We start from the raw sequence: 22,902 nt of genomic DNA on the forward strand, positions 1-22,902 counted from the left end.
TTGTATTTCTTCCTTAAGCCTTAGTTTCCACAAATGAAAGGCTTAAGAGTAAAAAATTGAATAGTTGTGAGAATTAAATAAAATTATAGCTCCTCCTCTCTTGGAAAGTAAGGGCCCCATGGCTAAAAATTTCACAAAGTCCAGAACTGTAATCACAAAGCATTTTTTTTTCTTTTTTAAGAGAGAAAGCTATTAAGAGGAGTATGCTCAGCTCCACCTAATGATTTAATTTGCATAATTCAATGGAAGATAGGCAGACTTCTTTAAGGATTCAGACTGTACTGTCACTGAGAATGAACATTTTTCCTTGGGTTATGTGTAGCTTTGTTCCAACAGACATTCCTTCTCCACTAAGCGGTAAGATTGCAAAGAAGATCCTACTTCTTAGAGAGTTCACACATGCACTGCAGTGTTTTGTGAGACCTGTAGACTAAAGCTTCTTTTTTGATTTCTCCTTTACAGATTCTGTACAGGAGAAGGAAGATTCCTCCTTTACCAGATGGTAGAAGTGGGTGGAGAGTTAATAGGTGAACCTAGAAAAGGAAGGGGGTGATTTAGGAGACAGGCATAAATCTGAGGGTAGGGAACAAGACTAAAAACTAAAACAAAGGTTAGCAGCAGCTTTATATTGATGAAGTCCCTGAGGTTCAGTAAGTATTGCGATCTCTCATTATGGTCTGTTTCACTAAGAGATAATTTCTTTTAATACTGTTTAACCAAAAATGTGTGTGTATTTTTTAATTGTTTCCAATAACTTCACAGAGAATCAAACAGAAAATGAAATAGAAAGAATGTGACTCAGACAGATATTCTGAAAATAAGCTAAGATGATCAAACTACTGTAGATTGTGGCTTATCTATTCCCAAACTAAAAACTTGCATCTATTGTTTGTTTAAGCCATTTTTAACAAGACAGTCATTACTTACAACAGACGAGTTTCCAGACCAGATGTGTATAATGAGAACCCTTGAAAGTCACAAAGACTCCATAGAGCACAAGAAATCGTACTTGAATTAGAAAAAGTAAATCAATTACAAATGCCTCTACACTAATGTCTTGAATAACAGATAAGAAAGAAAGAACATTCAGTATTATTTTAAAGAGCTTAACGAAAGTAATTAGGATTATTAAGTTTTTAAGTGAAAGACATTTGCCCTTCAGAGTTCACAATAAAGGCTGGCTTCTTTCAAACTGTTCAATTTGATCCATTTTTACGTGAACAGTTGGGATATGTTAAGATTAAAAAAAGTAAGAGTGACATATCTTAAACAGTTTAAAAAGAATTAACTGTAATAATGGGAAAACATGTAAAAAATGAAATGGTAAACAAAATTGAAGAAAAGGACACCAAATATTAATTCTTCTTTCTAGCTTCTAAACTGGATACAAGACACTGATTGATTAGTAATTATTAGGCCTTACCGTTTTAACAACAACAAAAACCTGATGAGTGTTTTCTAACTTTTTTGCTCACTGAAAGCCAACTAGATGTTGTGGCTTTAAAAAAAAAAATGAAGTGAGTTCTGGAAAATGGTAACTAACTGCTGAAAAACATTAGCGATAAATTGTATGACAATGCAGCTGTTAGGAAAGGTGGGGACAAAGGGCTGCAAACACTCTTTAAAAACTTTAATAAGTAAGCAGAATATGTGCCATGCCAGCTCATTTCTTTAATCTTGTCAGAGAAAAAGCTGCTGTGACAGTAACTGAAATTGTTGACTACCCTAGTATTTTGCAACAGCTTTGTTTTCAGATTCATCTCATAGATAAGAGTGTTTTACATAATAGGGTATTTTAAACACACATGCAACTTAGAGTTTCATGAAAAAATCTCATTGTAGGGATGCCTGGGTGGCTCAGTCGTTTAACCGTCTGACTTCAGCTCAGGTCATGATCTTGCGGGTTCGTGAGTTTGAGCCCTGCATCGGGTTCTGTGCTGACAGCCCGGAGCCTGGAGCCTACTTCAGATTCTGTGTCTCCCTCTCTCTCTGCCCCTTCTCTGTTCACGCCTCTCTCTCTCTCAAAAATAAATAAGCATTAAAAAATTTTAATAAAAAAAGAATCTCAGGAAGATCATTCTATTACAAAGTTGCTTGAGCCTTATGTGATAGATATGATATCTTAAGGATCTGAAGAATTTTTTTCTAAGAGTTAGAGCATGTAAAAAGTTTGTTGAAAAAGTTGAGGAACTTAATTGTGCCATTTTAACTGCTCTTCTGAAGATATTTTGGAATGTTTCAATGAAACAAATGGGAAATTATAGCTTCCTGATTGGGAACTATATAAAAAGTATCATATTTTATCATCTTTAAGTTTTATTTAAGAATTGAGAGAAAATACAGATACAAGGTAATAGAACCTGACTCAAATGCAGTGAAGTTGAGTGATGACATTAATAGAAATTATTCTGACATTGAGAAGCATATAGTAACAATTTGTCAGGTGGCACCAAAATTCAGTAAGAGGAAGAGATAAAGTTCAAATAAAAGTACTGAATAGGTTCTTTCATTGTTTGATATCCAATTAATGAAGAAGGATAAACTATGTGAACATACTGGGAAAGATGTTTGAGATGAAATACTGGTAATCATGAAAAAGACAGCATTTATAATACTCCATTACATCAACAGTAACTGGGAAATGATCTGTGGATTCAAAGAAAGGTAGAAATGCTTTGAAATCCTACAGCTCATAGGGAAAATAAACTGGATAGAATATTTCCAAATTTTACAATAATCCTAAAAACTTAAATAACATGACCACTTTCATTGACAGTTTTCAAAAGATTCTTTTTCATAGATGAAGCCAAAAGAATTTGTCTAGCATTAAAAACAATGCAATCAGTCATGCTGGAGGAAATACTGAATAATCTCCCTATTCTCTCCAGAGGAAACACTAATTTAAAATTTTTCATTATACAAAGAAGTGATAAAAAATATGCAGCCAAAAAACATAAATGAAATCCATTACTACAGAGGTGTGTCAGGCAGGTGATCAATGATGTGTGTTAATTTTTATGGACTTTGTGGTATTTGCCAGTCTTTTAAATATTTTAAATTTATTGTGATTTCTTATTTACAATAAGATTACATACTAAACTTCATGCTTAATAATGTATCTATAATTTTGTATTAGTTTTTTTCAAGAGGGCTCCCCAAGTTATGTAAGTTCGAAGCTTGGAAAACCTGTCTCTGACTTTGCTTGTATGGCGGTGCTGAGGAAACCAAAGGAACAGGGAAGAGGCGGAAGTTGTTTGCTTTACATGGACCTCTTTGCTGGTGCTGAAGGAGAGGAGAGGCACTGATCCAACTATCCATTGTAGTGATTTGCAGCAACCCTCTGTGCTGAAAGCTTGGCTTCTGGAATCAGATTGGGTTTGTGGCTCTATCACCTAATGTCTATGCAAACTTGAGCAACTCAGCTTTGTCTTTTTCTTCTGCAAATGAGGATAGTAATTTATCTCCTTATTCAGTTGTGAGGATCAAATACACCATGGAGCTCAATATATGTTAAGTAAGTGAAAGACAAACAATACATACAAACACCAGAATGCAGGATAGGTGAAAATTCAGCAAGGTGGAACTCTAGGAGAAACATGAACCAAAGAGAAAGGCATGATAAGAGGGCAGTGAGAAAAGATTTGGAGGAAGAATTGTTCTTAAATGAAGTACCATATTTATGGAATTCTTCATTTCAAACTGAGCTGCAGGACACTGACTTCTCCTACTCTGTTGAAGCCTCTGAGATGAGGATGGGTGGTGAGTATGTAATTTATAAATTTCTGAGTCTGAGTCAAAATAAATTTTGATTCTTGAGTTCTTCACAACACAGCTATCCCCTTCATATGAATTCTCTCCTTGGGTGCCAGAATGACCACACAGTTATAATAAACCTCCTTCATCCTCAGAGGAAAGAGAGCCTTTCCTCCATATTCCCTCAGGCATTGGAGAGAACACTGGAAACCAGCCAGCAGTCTGGGGGCTACCCTGGGACCTTTTTAGAAATGGGATATAATTGCTTCAAAATACACGACACTGCACCCTACACCCTACACATATAGGGAGGGCACATGACTAGCCCAGTTATGGAGTGAATGTTTGTGTTTCACCATATTCATATGTTGAAATTGGAATCCTCAATGTGATGATATTTGGAAATGGGGCCTTTGGGAAGTAATTAAGTCATGAACGTAGAACCCTCACAATGGGATTGGTGCCCCGTAAGAAGAGACGGGAGAAAGCTTGCTTCCTCTGTCTACTCTTTGCTATGAGAGGGTATAGTGAGAAGGCAGCCATCTGCAAACCAGTAAGTGGCGTTCACTAGATACTTGATCTGCTGGCATTCTGGTCTTGGACTTCTCAGCCTCTCAAAACTGTGGGAAATATATTTGTGTTGTTCAAGAACCTGGTCTATGGTATCTTGTTACTGCAGCCTGGACCGACAAAAGTCTCTTTCTTGTCCAGAGCCTATATTAGGAAAGCAGTCCCCCCTACCCCCACCCCCACCCAAGGAGTGACCTGTCCTCAAACTACTCCCACCAACAATAATAACAAAATGACAACTAATATGATCAAGACATAATTATGTGCCAACCCCAGGGTTAACTATTTTAGATTCGTCTTCTGGCTCCACAGATACTGCTCCCTCCTTTTCTCTGGGCAGCCTCCTCTGGCACAGAGTGAGAAAGTGGAAGGTTTATATGCCTTCCTGAGTTTTCCACTTGGACGATTTTCCTCAGCAGCGTATGCTCCTCTCAAAATGCCTACATCTCCTGAGCCGCCATCACCATTTTTGTTGGTGAATTTTTTGAACACTTACTATGTGCCAGGCACTGTTCTAAGTGTTTGAAGCACATGGATGAACAACAACAACAACAACAAAACATTGCAAGTAAAGTTTTGATTTGGTATATATTTGGTAGATACTTTCTATGTATTTTTTTTTTATCTTTGCCAAATTTATAACCTCCCACATTCACATCTGTTCTGGCCCGGTATTAAATTATACATTCATGTTATTTCTCATATTGCCTTTTAATGGAAACATGTCTAATCAGAATAAATACAGTTATAACTACTAGTAGCTTCTGTGTATAAGACATCAGATTTCATGTATGAATATGCTTTAAGTATTTCTTAGATTATATAACCATGTTACACAGACATGACATACTCTATGGTTCACTGGAGACTTGCTCTATTTAAGGTTCAACTAATGCTACTTGGAAGCATGCAATGATTCTGAATGTTATATTTTGTCTAATGCTCTGTTCTTACCAGTGACCATTGCTTTCAGGTTAGTGGACTCTTGCCTTCCAGGCAAAAGTTAAAAAAAAAAAAAAACTGTTGGTTTATACATTGCTCCAGGCTCATCCCAGAGAACTCTGGAAAATTGTAATTTTCTTAATCAGGTTTAAAAAAAAAAAACACGTAAGCAGAAATAGCATGGTGATGGTTAATTATAAAACCTATATTGCTATTAAAAATGTCTCCATCAGAGTTTCAGAAAGCAGGGCAAATAACTGAGAGAAAGAAAAACAGGACCATGAAATTAGCCAAGTGGACCTAACTTTGCAGTTGAGATAATCCTGCTAAGTTCCTTGTATTGTGGCTGTACTCGGTATAACAAATAATTAGGATCTCACATGTGACAATCTTTGCAGACTCTTGGAATCCACAGGGGACATGGGCTGCAGAGCTATAGATCAGGGAAATGTGTACACATATCTTGTCTTGAACTCAGCAAAAGATTTGATAAAGTGCTTCCAGATTGTTGTCACTAAGCTGGAAAGCTGGAAAAATGTGAGTGGAATGGGGTGTAGTTAAGTGACTGCACAACCACACTCGCACAGACTATGTGACTATGGATGTTCAGTAAGTGTCTGTGGAGCTAAATTGAAATGAACTGATCTGTGCTCATCTGTGTGGAGCGCCACAGCGATGTATGCTGCGTCACGCTAACCCCCGTTCTGTTCCAGGTATTGATCGTGGATGCGTGAGGGTTTCAGGGGCCACCTTGTAGACCACCTGTCTTCAGTCATGTTGTTTTATCAAGGGCTTCTTAAATAGTTTCTGATAATTGAAAAAGCATTGGCATTGGACACAGAACTGTGTTTGATTATTTGTGCCCATTAATGACTAGTTTATAAATTGGGGCAAATTACTTAACCTATCTGTATTAGTTTTCCATTGCTGCATAACAGATGACCACAAACTTAGTGGCTTCCAACAACACATATTTATTATCACTTAGTTTTTGTGGGTCAGGAATGTGGACATGGCATAGTTGATCCCCGGGTTAGGTGCCTCATAAGGCTGTAATAAAGGATTCAGCAAGAGCTGGGTTCTTATCAGATGCTTACCTGGAGAAGGGTTCATTGCCATGCTCCCTCAGGTTGTCATAAACTGTGTACAAATTATTTGTATCTATTTGTAGAAAGGGGCTCGGTATAAACCTCATAATTATAAGTGGGTGTTTTACCTACATGAATATTTGATATGACATTCAGAAGTCCTGTGGGATATGGGTCAGTACTACATTACACAAGATTGTCCTGTGCATTTTTTGTCTCCACTCAATGAACAACAACAACAACAAAACATTGCAAGTGAAGTTAAATACCATTAAATACCATTAATTACCATTAGTGTCGCCTGTGCATTATGATAACCAGAAACACTCCACAATTTCGAAAACACCTCTTGTGGGTGATACTGCCCTCTTGCAAGTCACTGGGTGAGAGGTTTGAAATATCATTTCTAACAAAAAAATGTGAATTTTGTGACAGAGATCCATATAAACACATTTACTAATTTATTTAACAAATTCTTATTGAGTACCTCCATGTGGAAGGCACTCTTCTAGATGTTGTCTTATTCATGCAGGGAACAAGACAGCATCTTTCCTTCTCTCATGGAACTAATGTAAAACAATAGAAGGGATCTTGAGAATGGGTATTGATCACTTTTCAAGTTTTATATTCTTGAAAATATAGAACTTATCAGTTATCTGAACTGTTTCTTTTTTTAATTTTTAAATTAAAAAAAATTTTTTTGAGAGAGAGAAAGCACACAAGGGTGGAGAGGGGCAGGGAGGGAGGAAGGGAGAGAGACAGAGAAAGAGAGGGAGAGAGAGAGAGAGAGAGGGAGGGGGGAGAGAGAGAGAGAGAGAGAGAGAGAGAGAGAGAGAGAGAGAATCTTAAGCAGGCTCCAAACTCAATGCAGAGCCCAATGTGGGGCCAACCCCATGACACTGGGATCATGACCTGAGCTGAAATCAGGAGTTGGATGTTCAACCAGCTGAGTCACCCAGGCGCCCCTGAACTCTCTATTCTTTTACTCCTTGTTCAAAGTTCAATTAAGTTTATCAAACAATGTTCTATGCAGAACTGTTATGCCTACTATACAATATATTTCTTCAAAATATAGCCACACACTTCCTTTCCATGATTTTTTTCCTGTCTTTTGCCACATGAATTTTCTTTTCCAATCACTTGAACCACTGACTAGTCTGTGAACCACTCTTCAACTCTTCCACTTCTGTGGCTCCCTTTACACTATTATCACGGTCTGGAATGCTCTGTACTGTCTTCACATTTTCATCTGTCAAAATTGTATTCTTATTTAGAGACCTTCCATGAAGTCTTTTTGATTCACCAAAACAAAGGTGATGGATAATGTATCCCACTTTTAAGTTACTATATTACCACTTTTAACAAGCCTTTGTTCTCTTGGGCTTGGATAGGGCCAGAGACATAGCAGGAAGCGAATGCATATTTGCTTAAATAAAGGAAAGAAGAAAGAAAAGAAAAGAAAAGAAAAGAAAAGAAAAGAAAAGAAAAGAAAAGAAAAGAAAAGAAAAAAAAGAAAAGAGAAAAGAAAAGAAAAAAGAAAAGAAAATTCTGACTTGTATGGTTATTTGTACATTTGACTAATCAAATGTAATCCAACTTCATCCCATTTTTAAGCACTTTGAAGATAGGCTCTCTCAGTTTTTAGTTTCCCTCAGAGCCAACTACAGTGTTGTATACTTATAGTTTATTCATTTCTCAGGAAACAACTGAATGCCTATAGTCTCCTAGAAAGTGTATAGGTGCTGGGGTTGAGCGCCTTGGTTCTGGAATTAGAGAAGCTGGGTTTAAGTGCTACACCTTCCACTTATTGACTGACATTAGGTAAGTTCCCGAGAATCTAAAGCTTTTTACTTCCTCATCTGTAAAATAATAACAGTGGTGACTGTGGTGGTGATGATGATGTTGATGATGATGGCTGATGTACTGTGTACTGGGCACTCTATCAGGAATTAGCATCAAAAACTAACACCTGGCATCAGACTGATCAGGGTTCACATCCCAGCTCCATTGCTTACTATTTGGGTGACCCTAAACAAATTAATTACTATCACTAAGCCTGAGTTTCTTCAATTGTCACTTGATTAAATGGAGATAAACATGCTAGTGCCTTCCATTGTTCGCAGAATAAAATTCAAATTTTAAAAAATGGCCTAAAGCCCAGACCTGCATGATCTGACTCCTATCTACCCATATAAACTCATTCTAACCTCTCATTTGCTTACTTTACAGTGGTCTGTTTTCTATTTTTCAAAAAATCCAAGCACCTTTCCACTTGAGTCCTTTGCGGTGCCATACGGCAGGCACATTGCCATGTTTATTCAAATTCACCTCTTCACAAAAGTCTTTACTGCCCACCTTATCTAAAGTAACCCTCTGTTCTGCATCTCCCTCATCATGTACTCATTCTCTCTGACTTATTTGTCAAAAACAATACATTATTTGTTATAATTACCTTATTAGCTTTTTTGGGGGGGAGGGGTCCCATTGTTTGCTTGTTTGTAGCTGATTTCCTCTACCAGAAAATAAGCTTCATCAAGGTGGGCCAGAGTGTGTGTTGTTTGCTAATCTAGTTCTAGTGGCTGGCACAGTACTCAACCCAATTGGGTGCTCCGAAAATAGAACTGTATGAATAAGTGAAAAAATAAGTACTTCATAGGTTGTTAAGAAGGTTAAATGTACAGTACCTGGCAGAAAGTAAGTGATGAATTGGTGTTGGTAGCATTATTGTTACCAAAGATACTGATATACAGATGGGCTTTTGTAAAGATTGCAAGCTAGATAAGAAGACATAGGTGAATAATAAGCCAAGTACTATAGACCAAGTACTGCATGAATGGGGCTTTTTGTGATATAGGCACATGCAGATATGCTCAGGAAATATTTGCTGAACTGTTGCTTTAATGTGAATGTTCTTAAAGAGCACGGCCCAAGAATAAGTGCAGCATGAGAATAGAGGGTGGAGTGAATACCAATCCTTCTAGTTAGTTTTAACATTTTGTAACTTTGGAGGTAACGGCCACCTATCCAAGGTAGAGTGATCCAGTATAGGCAAGGGCTGTGTTCTCTATGTGTTGACTTTATCAACTGCTCCGTCCTAGTTACTTAATATTTATCATATCCTGGTGTAGATTATGTTTATACTTTCACGACCTTTTCACTCCTCCTGCTGGCTATCGAACAGGTATTTATGAGGATTTATTTATGCCCATAATCTCCCCAAGGCATCTCTAACATTGCACATTAAATTCATTCAGGTGAAGTCATGTCCCTGCTATACAACTATAGCTTCCCCTTCTAACCTATTTGCTGCTCCTAATTTTCTCCTATGTAGACATTTTGGGACTGCTACCTCCCTCTTTACTCTGCTTATTCCCTAAAATCACTCTCCCCAATTCTATAGATTATACATTTATCTTCAGAGAATGTTCTATATCTGCATAACTTCTCCCCTCATCAGCTTTTAGTAATTACAAGTTTATTCTTAGGAAACACATTTCCTCCTATTAGAAATTCTTCAGAGCACAGTTGTGGAGATAAGACTGACCTCTCCAATTTTATGATTAGAACCACAATGTTTCCATGTTGATAAATTATAGATAAAGCAAGGCAGTTTCTTTTCCCACCAGGATTTCTGCTAGGGAATACTAAAACTGCCAAACAGTAAGAGACAGACAACACGATCGTTTTTTCTTGGTTGATTTTTCACATCAGGGATATGCACTAGCAGAAGTTGAAATAAGAGCATTAATTTTATTTTAAATTAAGGAAATACAAAAAGCAAGATCTTAGTGTTATGTAGAAAAGATATCATTGTTAAGGATGGCTCTGATGGGTCATCTCTGAGTAATTTCAGTTTGTTGATTTTGTAGACACACAAGTTCAAAGATCAGATAATGCCCATCAAGTTTGATGAGACACTAATGACAGTTACCCTTCCGGCAATACTATCACTGAACTTATTAAGAGTAGCAAAGAGTCTGTCACTGAGCCTCTCTGAGGGCAGAGCAGACCCCTGGTAGGAAAACAGGGAGAGAAGGGACTGTGACTGGGTAGATGGATAATGATTACAGTTGACTAACTTTTAGAAGGAACAAGATCAACAACAACACTTTGCCTCTTCAGATTATAAGGCAATAGATTTCCTGTGAGTAACATTTGCAGAGAATCTCTCTGCCCTAGAACTATAAAAAGAAGCTTAACATAAAATCCCACAAAAATTAATGTGTGCTGCTAGAAGATATTTCAGGGTGGTAGTGGTCATTGTTATAAACAACAACAATAATAATAATTACAACAGTGTATGGGACAGAGAACATGTATATAATAGCAACATAAAAATAGACAATGTCAGAGAAAGTAAAGAGCTAATGATGATAGCTAAGAATTATTCAGCACCTAATGAATGTTTTTATGCTTATTGTATCTATTCATACAATAAACTAAGAAGATAATAAGCAAATAGCAGAGTTGAAGTTTGAAACAAGAGCAGTTTGGCTTCAGGGCCTGTGTTCTTAACTTCTGTACTATATCATTCTGTTCCATTCTATATTACATATTATAACATGACATGACATGACATAACATAACATAACAACGACATAACAACACAACATAACATAATGTGGCTTCTCTTGCACCTTGTATTGTAGTTGTCTGTGGTCCTATTCATATGTGTATTTTTACCAGTAAACTCCATAAAAATGGGGACTGGGTCTGTGTAGTTTACCAGAGTTCCCAGAAGCTAGCCTAGTGCTAAGTACATAAGTGCCAAAAAATATTTATTGAATGACCAGTGTCAACCAGCAAAACTGGGACAAATTAGGCACTTTTAGACTTAAATACTGAAGAAGGAAATGCATCTTTACTTTGAGAAACTCAAATCCCCCTCATTTTCTACTCTTGTGCGCCATAACATTAGAAAGTAAGATTAACAAGGACATTGCCAACGGCAGGCAGAAGGCGGTGGACTCAGATGAGAAAAAAGAGCGAAGAGTTTTCTCAAAGGCTTTTACTATGTGCCCATCAATTTCTGAAAAGGCTTGGGATATAGCTCTGCATGACAGAAGTTAAATTTAGGGGAAGGCTCCTTAAATCCTGAAAATGTGTTCCATTTTAATTACAATTTTATTTATAAGAGTATAATCAACTACACAGAGACATGAAGTAAAAATTCCTCTTGGATCTTAGTCCCCCATAGTCTTCTGCTAAAGAAAAAGTTGTTCAGTCTAGATTAGAACAACAAACTTATGTTATTTATAGGCTTTCTGTCTAGGACACCACTGGAAGAAGCACATTATCACCCAAACATTCCAAAATCTCACCAATCTATAGGTATGAATGAGGTCAATTATATCAATACTTAGGCTTTTCCTTTCTAAGCTGATGTAGGAGTGTCAGTGCCTTTCAAAGTTCCACCATCACACAAATATTTTTGGAAATCCAAAAGAGTTTTTTATATAATTTTATAAATTAGTATATGTGTCTATTATGCCATTTCATTTTCATTTCTACTATAGTCACAAAGGGCCCTGCTGATTCATTCCAGTTCTGATGCTCTGAATCTTCATGGCACTATTAAATTTAGCAGTCTCCTATGAAGGCAAAATATTCATATACAAGGTTATTAGGGTTTGGTTCTGAAATGTTAAGCTACTTAGGGAGAGATCCCCTCTCTTTTCACACTGATGATTCTTTGTCTCCTTGGAGTGTATATAGCCACTGGGGCAGCCAGATTAGGGCGAAATTTTATTATCTGCCACCTCATCGAATCCTCAAACCCTGTTGTGAAATTGCCATTCTAGATTCCTTTTTCCCTTGGTATGAATTCTTTCTCAGGGGCTTTGCCATATTTCTGTGCCATCTGGCAACATTACTTTCTCCCTCTCCCAAAAAAAAATATGTCTGTGTATATAAATCTGAATTACTCTCACCATGTTGTGAATCAACCCCCATGTAAATCAGTGAATACAAATAATGTGTAGGATGCCATCTAACTCCATACGACAGTTATGTCTGACTGTGAGCCTTGGCTCAGCTGTGACCTCATCATGTAAGATACTGTAATAAATTTTGTTCGTAAGTCCCAAGATATGTCTATCAATAGCAAGAACTTCCCTAGAGATCATATTCACTTATTCATTGCAATCCTCTTTTTTTTTTTTGAAGAGAAAAGTATTTGGGGACTGTATTAGTCATGGTTCTTTTTATATATATATGTACATATATTTATATATATACATATATATGTATGTGTATATATATATATATATACATATATAATATATGTAAATATATAAATATATATACAAATATATATACAATATATATACATATACATATATTTTATATATATATACATATATATGTGTGTATATATATATACATATATATATATATAAAATATATATATAATAAGAAATTGGCTCATGCAGTATGAAGGCTGAGAAGTCCCAAGATATGCAGTTGGCAAACTGGAGACTCAGGAGAGCCAATGGTGCACTTCTAGTCCAAATGCCAGCAGATTTGAGGCCCAGAAAGAGCCAATGTTTCAATTTGAGTTTGGAGGCAGGAAAAAACAGATATTACAGCTTGAAGACAGTCAGTCAGGAGGAGTTTCTTCCTACTCAAAGGAAGGTCAGCCTTTTTGTTATATTCAACTCTTCAACTAATTAGGTCAGGCTCACCTCTTTTAGGGAGGGCAATCTGTTTTATTCAGTATACAGATTCAAATGTATATCTCATCTAAAAACACTCTCACAGACACACTCAAAATAATGTTTGACCAAGTATCTGGGAACCCATGGCCCAGTCAAGTTGATAAATATAGTGAACCATCACAGGGATCTTATTCTCTGATTCCCATCTTCATAAAATGTGTTTACCTACTAAATTGCTCTAGGCCTAGATAGAAAGTAATCAAGTCCCCAAAAAAGCTAGGAAAATGGAATCTTAGGCTTTGGAAAAAGTCTAGAATGGATCTATAGCATAGAATCTCTTATATATAATTATCAAAAAACTCAGCTAAAAAATAGTCTCTACCAACTACCAACAAGAAAAGGGAAATAGTATAATATCAAACATTTCAGAAAGGCAGCAGCTATAGAAGGAAACAGAATATTCTGGAGTGGAACAGTCCTGTCCCCATCACCAAGAAGACATTTGGGAATGTTAACAGAATTCTGAGAATTCTCATTAGTTCTTCTAAATCTAGAGAGAATAAAATTAGGAGTATATACTTATGTTTTTCTTTCTCAAACTGGTTGACAGTATGAAACCATAGAAATGAACAAGTGCTGATTTTCTCTGAAAGAAGTTGCATTTTTTAGGTCAAAATTAGGTTACAAATGACAGAAAACTGAACATAGTACCTAATTAAGATATACATGCAGTTCCTTCTTACATAAATGTCTGAGTAGGTGACCCTGGGCTGGGTTATGCTGCTGTCAACTCTGGGCAACCGGAGGCTTGTTTTGTGATCCACTACGTGTTGTTTTTGACCATGTAAAAGAAGATGACACTCACATTCCAAGCAGTGGGATGGAGAAAAGTACAAGCATGCTGTCTCTTATGGAAGGTCCCTGAAAGCTTTTACACACTTTACTTGCACCCTATCAGCCAGAAATTGGTGACTACACTCAACTGCAAGGGAGATACAAATATGTAGTTTTTATTCTGATAAGCGGTGAGCACACCTTATGAGTAGGAGTTTTATTATGAAAAACTGAATGGATATTGGAGAGAAGCAATCCTAATACTGATTTTAAGGACCAACTTGAAGTCTGAGATTATCCCCTTGGGAGTGGCATATTTTCGCACAATTAGAGGAATTTAGCTCCATTATAGGGCATTTAACAAATTCAAGAAGAATAGAAACCCTGGATTATAGAAGAGACTGCCGATTAGTTTATGCCAATTTTGATCTCTTTACCTTACCCTTTCTGCTATGTTGTCAGGTCCAGAAAATGTGCATGGAACATAAACACTATAACACCTCAAAGAGTAAACAAACTGATATTAAAAAAAGGGAATCAGAAATTTATTTATACTATAGAAAAGAAAAGAAAATTAGAGAATTGGGATAAAACTGCTCAAGGATGAATAAATGGAAAAAAGTGGCTTGGCACACCTATCTAAGTAAGCGACCTTTAAAAACTTTTTTTTTTTTTTAAATTTACAATGCAAAAGACAAAACCCAGCTTTGAAGAAACAAATACCTAAGGAACAGATGAAATTCTGAAATCACAAGAGATTTATGCTATGAGAAAATTTAAGAACAAAGCTAAATAAAACAAGAAATTAAAGAGGAGAAGACAGAAGAGCAGAATGAGATTAGAAGGGAGGTTTCAGGGGCACCTGGGTAGCTGTCGGTTAAGTGTCCAACTCTTGATTTAGGCTCAGGTCATGATCTCACGGTTCATGAGATTGAGCCCTGCATTGGGCTTCACACTGACAGTGCAGAGCCTGCTTAGGATTCTCTCTCTCCTTCTGTATCTGTTCCTCCTCCTCTTGTTCTCTCTCTCTCCCTCAAAATAAATAAATAAATTAAAAAAAAAGGGGGAGGTTGCATCTAAAGGAGACAAAGTAAAAGTCAAAACAATATTATTTGAAACGATCAAAGATGTCAGACAAAAACTTAGAAGATATCAGTTATTAATGATATGTATGTATTACAATAAATGAATGCAAATAATTCAAGGTTAGATGCCCAATTGCATTTCCATCTCAAACATGACCAAAAAAGTTTTGGGGGCTGTGCATCATATATATCATCAGATTGTGGAGATTATTCCAGCTCTCCAAACAAAAACGTTTATTTTTCACAGTAAATTTAATTCCTTTTTTTTTCTTTTTCTTTTTCTTTTTTTTTTTCAAATCATCCAAGACTGAAGAAACAAGTGTGGAGTGTGAAAATAGCATTCAGCATTTGACATTTTAAAATTTGTTTTCTACTAGTTCCCTACAAAGAATAGCCTGCTCCAGTGCTGGCCTGAGATTTGGACCACAACAAATGCTCAGCGTGTCAAGGTGAATACCTCGCAGCCTAGACAGTTGGCAATTTACTCAAGTCTTCTCATTAGCATTTGTTCCACCCACTCCCTCCTCTGCCGGTTTCCTTGAGAATGCTATGAAAGTCAGGGAAGACACACATGTATGTATGGCTTTGAGAAGCGGTTTACATTTTTCTACTTGCACGAACTATATTTATCTAAACGAAAACTTGGCTTGGAAAGGTATTTGTATTATGGCTAGGTCTGTTTGTCTACATGTCTTTAATTTATGCAGTATATGTTAATTACTTTTTTAATGTGAAAATATTTTGACATTGCTTTTTCTCATTTCTTTGACTTCTTGAATAATTTTATCGTGAGGCTGCCTCTGAAGCACATCTGCTCTCTGGGCTTCTAGCCTTTTATTCAGTGCGCATACCCTTCAGCACTGGTGCTCAAGCCTCTTGTTCACGAAATCTTAAAACATTTTTAGCAAATTGGAATATTATTACAGAGGTGACTGTAGGCAATCTCATTTTTGAAGGTTAATTCTGGATAATCACCCCATCTAGACATTCAAAAAAAGTAAAGATACACATTTAGACTAATCAAATTTGGACTCTTCATGTCCCAAGAACAAAACAAGGTACTTAGTTCTGAGCCGAGGCAGGTCATTCAACAAAATTGGATCTACCTGACCCTCTCAGAAGCTATATAATGTGTTTTATCTGTTGCCAAAGGATGACCAAAAAGATGCAATTGTTCTTTACATGAAGGGAAGCACCATGTGAATTCAGATATAACACTTCTTACCTGCTCTACTCTTAAAACCAAAGAAATGTCCATGAGGAAGGAGACATGTATTTGTGATCTTGGGGAATAGATTCAGGAAGGTCTCATCTCTTCCACTTAAATACATTTACAAGCTTTCTAAAATCAAACGCCACAACCTAGAGAGTGCCCACCCCAGAGATGAGTCCCCTCCCGTCACTGTGCAGTGCACACATCACGTTCCTTATCATTATCCTCTTCTGACAAAGCATCTTTCTAATGGGTCATTTAAGTAACTGAAGAGAAGACAAACACATAGTTCAGAAAGGCTCTTGTTGACTAATCACTTTTCCACACAGGCGATAAAATTTTATGGTTTTTTAAGCTGGTATTTCTGAAACATCTTGTTAAAAGTTACTATTAGGAAATGTTCACAGGTACAATAGGAATATTCCTTGCTGTTGCTAGCTTGATATCTGGCCTATCAAAGAATTTAGAAAAAAAAAAAAAAAAAAAAAGTAGAACTGCAGTGCAGATTTTTCTCAGGGTATGTTGAAGCAGCCTTTGCTATAGCTGTGAGATTTTAAAAAGTATTTTCCAAGACATCTATCTTATACAGACAAGACTATTTTAAATTGGACTCATTAAATCATTTGTTGTCACAGCCAACAGCCGTGTGGAGGCTAGTTAACAAATGAAAAATGAGCCTTTCTAACTTGTTTACTTTATATGGATGCTTTCTTTATTTCATTTCCCCCCCTCTGGTAGCACATTGACTTAGGGGATCTTGTTACAGTACTGCCTGACAAAAATTAAAAATGTGAAGGCTGAAAATACTATAGACATTACGCCCCAGTTCACATAAAATACTGGTGAAGGCCTTCCCTCTGATAGTGGTACCCAGGCCTATCTACTATTTCAAGGAAGGGAACCAATTAAAATCTCATTTACTTTGTTGAAAGGTAACACAGAATTACTTGAGAAACACAAAATTCTTGGCACAGAAAGAAAAAAAAATAATGATCCTAAGTTCATCTCTGAGTTTTTCCTTGGCGCTCCTATTCTGCCAGCTCAAGATTGTTTCAACAATATAGGTTAAAGTATCTTTGTTAATTTATCCACTCATTCATTCACTCCTTCACTCCTTCACTCATTCATTCATTCAATTGCTCATCCATCTGCTTCTAAATGCCGCAGTGGATGGAAGACGTCCCTTACTAGTTGGTTAGCAAGCAATGTTTTTCATTGCTGTTTGGTATAAATTAATCTTAATTTAATTTCAGTTTATAAATATTCTCTTCTTGGCCAATAGTTAAAAAAATTTTTTTCATGCTATTGTTTTTTTAGTGATGGCCCTAAAAATATGTTTATTTGTATATTCTTTTGGTTTCATTTTTCATTGAGGAGCTATTTTTAAGGTTTCCTTATTTTTGTTTATTTCCTAGTAGCTTTTACTGGATGTGTTGTCAAGTAGTAAGTGAAGTAGAATGGTATTTTCTGATCAGTTCTGTACAATACTCTGTGTCTCAGAGCTTACAATAGGAAAATGTTGATGATGAAAAAGAACTTTGGGAATAGGTGAGTCAACGTTTGAACCGTCAATTTCACTTCCATCAATTTTCTTACTTGTAACATGGAGAGGACAGGCCCATTAGGAGTTACACTGAAGAGAAAATGAAATATATCTAGAGTTCCTTGCACCAACTAGACACTCAATAAATGAAAACTTAAACAAACAAACAACAAACAAATCAAAATTCTTTTGAATGATCAAGTGGTATCCAATTTTCTGCCCGGTATCTACCCTGGGTCCATTTAACTTCTTCAGCTTTCTCCTATGTGAAGAATGATTAGATTCAACTGTATCTTATGCAAATATTTGTATTTTTGTGTGTATATATATATTTTTTAATGTTTATTTATTATTGAGAGAGACAGAATGTGAGCGGGGGAGGGGCAGAGTGAGAGGGAGACACAGAATCTGAAGCAGGCTCCAGGCTCTGAGCTGTCACCACAGAACCCGACATGGGGATCGAACCCAAGAGCCATGAGATCATGACCTGAGCCAAAGTCGGACGCATACACGACTGAGCCACTCAGGTGCCCCTGCAAATATTTGTATTTTAAAAAGAGTTCAAATCAGTTTAGGTTTTTGAGGTTATTGGAATTACTTGAGAATTGGGTGCTTACTGATATTTGCAATAAAACCCAATTTAGGATTATCTACATTTCCATTACTATGATACACATGTTTTTTCCAGGTCATGAATAACAATGTTAAATAAGCACAAACCTCACAACAACCCTAGAGATAGCAATTTAAAATACTCCTACAATTTAATTTATTCGTATTTGTCATTCCTCTGCTCTGTGGTCCTGTGGCCAGTTTGCTTCATAGAATATTACAGAAAGCACGTGTGAACTAATTTCTCAAGTTATTGTATTTCCTTCATATTTCCCATTAACTCATATATTCTATACTTTATTCATTTGGTAGTTCCCCCATTTTTGCAAAATGTTATCTTCCTTAACTTCCTTTCCTATTTCTCTGGTTTCCAAGTTTGAGTTAGATATAACTCATCCGTAGTCTTGTATTCACTCCCTCAGTAAATTGGTACTGAACGCCTACCATGTGCCACGACTTCCTGGTGCTGAGCAAGCAATAAATAAAACATAGTCCCTAACTTCTTGGAAGTTACATTTTAGTGGCACGCAGAGAAAGGCCAATGATTATTGTATAAGCAGATAAACAATCTGAATTGAAATAGTGAAGAGCGCTGTAAAGAAAATAAAGGATGGTAATGGGAAAAGGACTTGGCAGAGTAGTAGTAGTAGTAGAAGGGCAATTATTTCAGCCAAGATGATCAGGAAAGGATTGCCAGAAGTGGGACCTAACAATGAGATAGGAACAGTATTATAGGCATAAGAGTATCAAGTTGAAAGGCCCCGAGATGGGAACGGGTTTGGCATTGGAAGCATTAAATGAAGGTTAGTGTTGCCGGGGGGAGTTGGATAAGGGAGAGCATGGCAGGAGTGATGTTGAAGAGGTAGGTAAGAGTCAGGTCATGTAGGGCCTGTCATGTGGCAAGGTGTTTAGATTTTTCTTTTTCTAAAGGCAATGAAAAGACATTGTGGTGTTTTAAGCAGCAAAATGGATTGATTTGATTTGTACTTTCGGAAGATCATTTTGGCTGTTGTGTGGAGAATAGACTGGGGATTGTGAGGTTGTAAGTGTTGAGGCAGGGAGACTAGTTTGGAGCCTACTGCAGTAGTACAGGTGAGAAGTAATGGTGGCTTGGACTAGGGTTTTAGGAATGAAGTTATAAGAAATAGTCAGGCCTGGGAAAGATCTGGGCGGCAGTACCAAGAAGACTTGCCGATATGTTGGATGTGAGAAGTGATGAAGAGAGTGCCGTCTTGTTGGATTTAGCACCTGAGAGACTGAAACCTACAGAACAATTGTCACGCGGTACTGTTATCCCTGTATATCACTTGATGCTCTCCTGAAGAGCCTGGAACATCCTTGAAAAACAGTAACCCTTACTATTTATCTTTGGACTACCAATACCATTACATAGGTCCTGTTGAGTAAGTATTTGTGGAATGAATGGAAGACATAGAGGTAAATCTAAAATTATTCGACTTGACAGAATAATTGCTGCTGTGTTAAAAACCACAGGGCATGTGGTGCAGTATCAGAGTAAAGGATACAGCGGTGCCTGAGTGTCTCAGTCGGTTAAGCGTCCGACTTCAGCTCAGGTCATGATCTCCTGGTCTGTGAGTTCAAGCCCCAGGTCGGGCTCTATGCTGACACCTCAGAGCCTGGAGCGTGTTTCAGATTCTGTGTTTCCCTCTCTCTGCCCCTCCCCCGCTCACACTCTGTCTCTCTCTTGAAAATAAACAATAAAATTTATTAAAAAAAAAGAATAAAGGATATGACTTCTTGGCAACACACTTTATAGAATATGATTCACACAAGCAAATTTGTAGTCCAGAAAGAAACTGGAAGTATTTACGGGTGAGAAGTGAGTATAAAATACATTTATGGATAGAAAAATATATACCTTCCTATCTGAATGATAAAAGTTCACAAATAGATAAGTTGCAGGTCCTTCTTTAATTGCTTAAAAGAAAATATAACTACCTTAAACTTTAAGCTGTTGTTTGTGATATCAGAGAGATATCTGTATCAATGAGAACACTTTTGGACACAACTGACCTAAGCCCAAACCCCAATAGTTCAGGTAGAGAGAATACTTACTGGCTCATAAAACATAAACAACAGGATAAGGTCTATCTTGGAAAATGGATTCAACAGAGTTTGTTTGTTTGTTTATTTATTTCAACAGAGTTTAAATGAGGTTACCAGGGGTTCTTTTTTCTTATTTTATAGCTGTGTTCCTTACTTTTGTTTTAGTTTCATTCTCAAATGGGTACAAGAAGGCAACATCTACTCACATCTTCCGATTTTCAGTGAGACAAAGAGACTTTCAACAGTGGAACAAATGTCTTGAGCCCGGCTCTCATTGGTTCACTTTATTTTATTTATTTATCTATTTTTAATTTGAGAGAGAGAGAGAGAGAGAGAGAGAGAGAAAGAATGCATGCAAGCAGGGGAGAGGGACATAAGGAGAGACAGAATCATAAGCAGGTTGCATGCTCAGTGCAGAACCCAATATGGGGTTTGATCCCACAATCCTGGGATCATGACCTGGGCTGAAATCAAGAGGCTGATGCTCATCTGACTGGGTCACCCAGGTGCCCCTCATTGGTTCACTTTTGATCATATGCCCAGCCCTAAACCAATCTGTGTGGCAGAGAAGTGGTTCCTCAAAGGATCTTGGGATACTATTGGGAATAAGAAATGGAAAATGGCAGAATGAATTAGAATGTTTTCCGTCAATTTCTAAGTATGTGTGTGTGGCTTCATTATTTTTTTTAAAGTAGATGATATTTAGAGGTACATTAGGCTTTCAGCTTCAAGAATGTAAAGACCTTCCATTATTTTTGTGTCCCTGGGACTTAATATGTCCACTCTAAAGTAGGCACTCAATAATACTTGTTGAATGAATGAGTAAAAATGAGATGTTCCTTAGCTTTATAGAAATCTTTGCTGGACTTTGCTATAGACTTGTGTGATGAAACAAAATAAGAATTTCTGTGCATGTGTATAAATAGTTGGGAAAAATTATCCATAGATCATCAAAATAATGCAAAGAAGAAATTGTTAGATTCAATTACAGTATCCTGAAAAGGTTTTACAAGTTGAGATTTTGGCCTGCATTTTAAAATTTGGATTCTTTTTTGATCTCTTTCACCTTTTAGGTATAAAATAAACACCATATTTCCTATGGCATTTCAGAGAACTGAACTTGATAATTCTGGCAGTGCTATTTTGCTCTTTCAAGACATTCAACAGCAAGCACATATGTGTCTGACTAAATGTCACTGTGCTTAAGATTTCTATAATTTGGATTTGGAAGCTGGTGAAGGGAGAAGGAAGATGGAACTTTTTAGTTCCTTATTACTCTGTCCCATGATGTTTCTTTGTTCATTTGATTCTAATGATTCCAACAGGAGTTGAAACAAAAACAAGGATTGGCCTACCATGGGTTAATTACTTAGTAGAAGGGCTATTTCTTGAGTCTGACAGTGGGGAATGGGTCAGAAAAGACTAATTAGACAAGCTTCAAGTTCTAGAGAAATGCTAGTGGAACAGGTGAAAATAAACTGGTGATAATTGAGGGGCTAATTATCCTCCACCTAGCAATTGGCCACCAGGTGTTCTGTAGCACATAAAAGAGGGACTGACAGAGCAACAGAGGCTGTTTGTTTTTTTTTTTTTTTCTTTTTCCTAGAGAAATGAGGAGAGTGGGGGAAACACACACACACACACAAACCCAAGGACTTTGAAATCTATAAAATGGTGTTTCTTATGTTTTTTCACTTGTTCTTTCCTGCTGCATTGGGTAGAAAACTGGACCAAGGATATGTGCTTGTGTTTTGTTTTATTTGCTTTTTAAAGAACTAGTGTCCCTTCTAGACTGTATACCTATGAGGAATTTCAGTGTTCAGTATACATAGACATATATCCTTATCATTAAGTTTATGGTAACAATCTATATGGCACATTTATTGGATGGAAAGTTTACTGGAATTTAGAAAGGCCATTATTAATAACAGAATGGAAACCCATCAGTCTGAAAGAAAAAAAATAAAGTAGCTTTATTTCTCCTTGCAGCTTTCTTTCTCCTCTCTTTCTTCCTTACCCCAATCTTTTAAAGGTCCCTAGAAGCAAAATAACAATGAGATACCACCTCACACATGTCAGAATAGCTAAAATGAACAACTCAGGAAACAACAGATGTTGGTGAGGATGCTGAGAAAGGAGAACACTTTTGCACTGCTGGTGGGAATGCAAACTGGTGCAGCCACTGTGGAAAACAGTATGGAGGTTCCTAAAAAAATTAAAAATAGAGCTACTCAATGACTTAGCAATTGCACTATTAGGTATGTATCCAAAGGATATAAAAGTACTGATTCAAAGGGGCATATGCACCCCAATGTTTATAGCAGTCAACAATAGCCAAATTATGGAAAGAGCCCAAATGTCCATTGACTGATGAGTGGATAAAGAAGATGTGGTGTGTATATATACATACACACACACACACACACACACACACACACACACACACACACACACACTGGAATATTACTCGGTGATCAAAAAGAATGAAATCTTGCCATTTGCAACAACGTGGATGGAATTAGAATTTACTATGCTAAGT

At 36.8% G+C, this 22,902-nt stretch overlaps 1 long non-coding RNA gene across 3 annotated transcripts in view; it reads left to right on the forward strand.

The window, feature by feature from the left end:
* Positions 1-415: 415 nt before the first annotated feature.
* LOC147578098 (uncharacterized) overlaps positions 416-22,902 on the forward strand; it is a 68,704-nt gene continuing 46,217 nt past the window's right edge. The window contains exons 1-3 of one of the 3 annotated variants that reach the window (XR_015254799.1): positions 416-650; positions 8,053-8,174; positions 15,306-15,377. This is a non-coding gene — a long non-coding RNA (uncharacterized LOC147578098). The remainder of the gene's footprint in view (positions 651-8,052; positions 8,175-15,305; positions 15,378-22,902) is intronic. The other 2 variants (XR_015254798.1, XR_015254800.1) reach the window with 2 other exon arrangements.

Source organism: Puma concolor, chromosome C1, assembly GCF_028749965.1.
Source record: "Puma concolor isolate L17-30 chromosome C1, mPumCon1.1.hap2, whole genome shotgun sequence".
NCBI classification, from domain to species: Eukaryota; Metazoa; Chordata; class Mammalia; order Carnivora; family Felidae; genus Puma; species Puma concolor.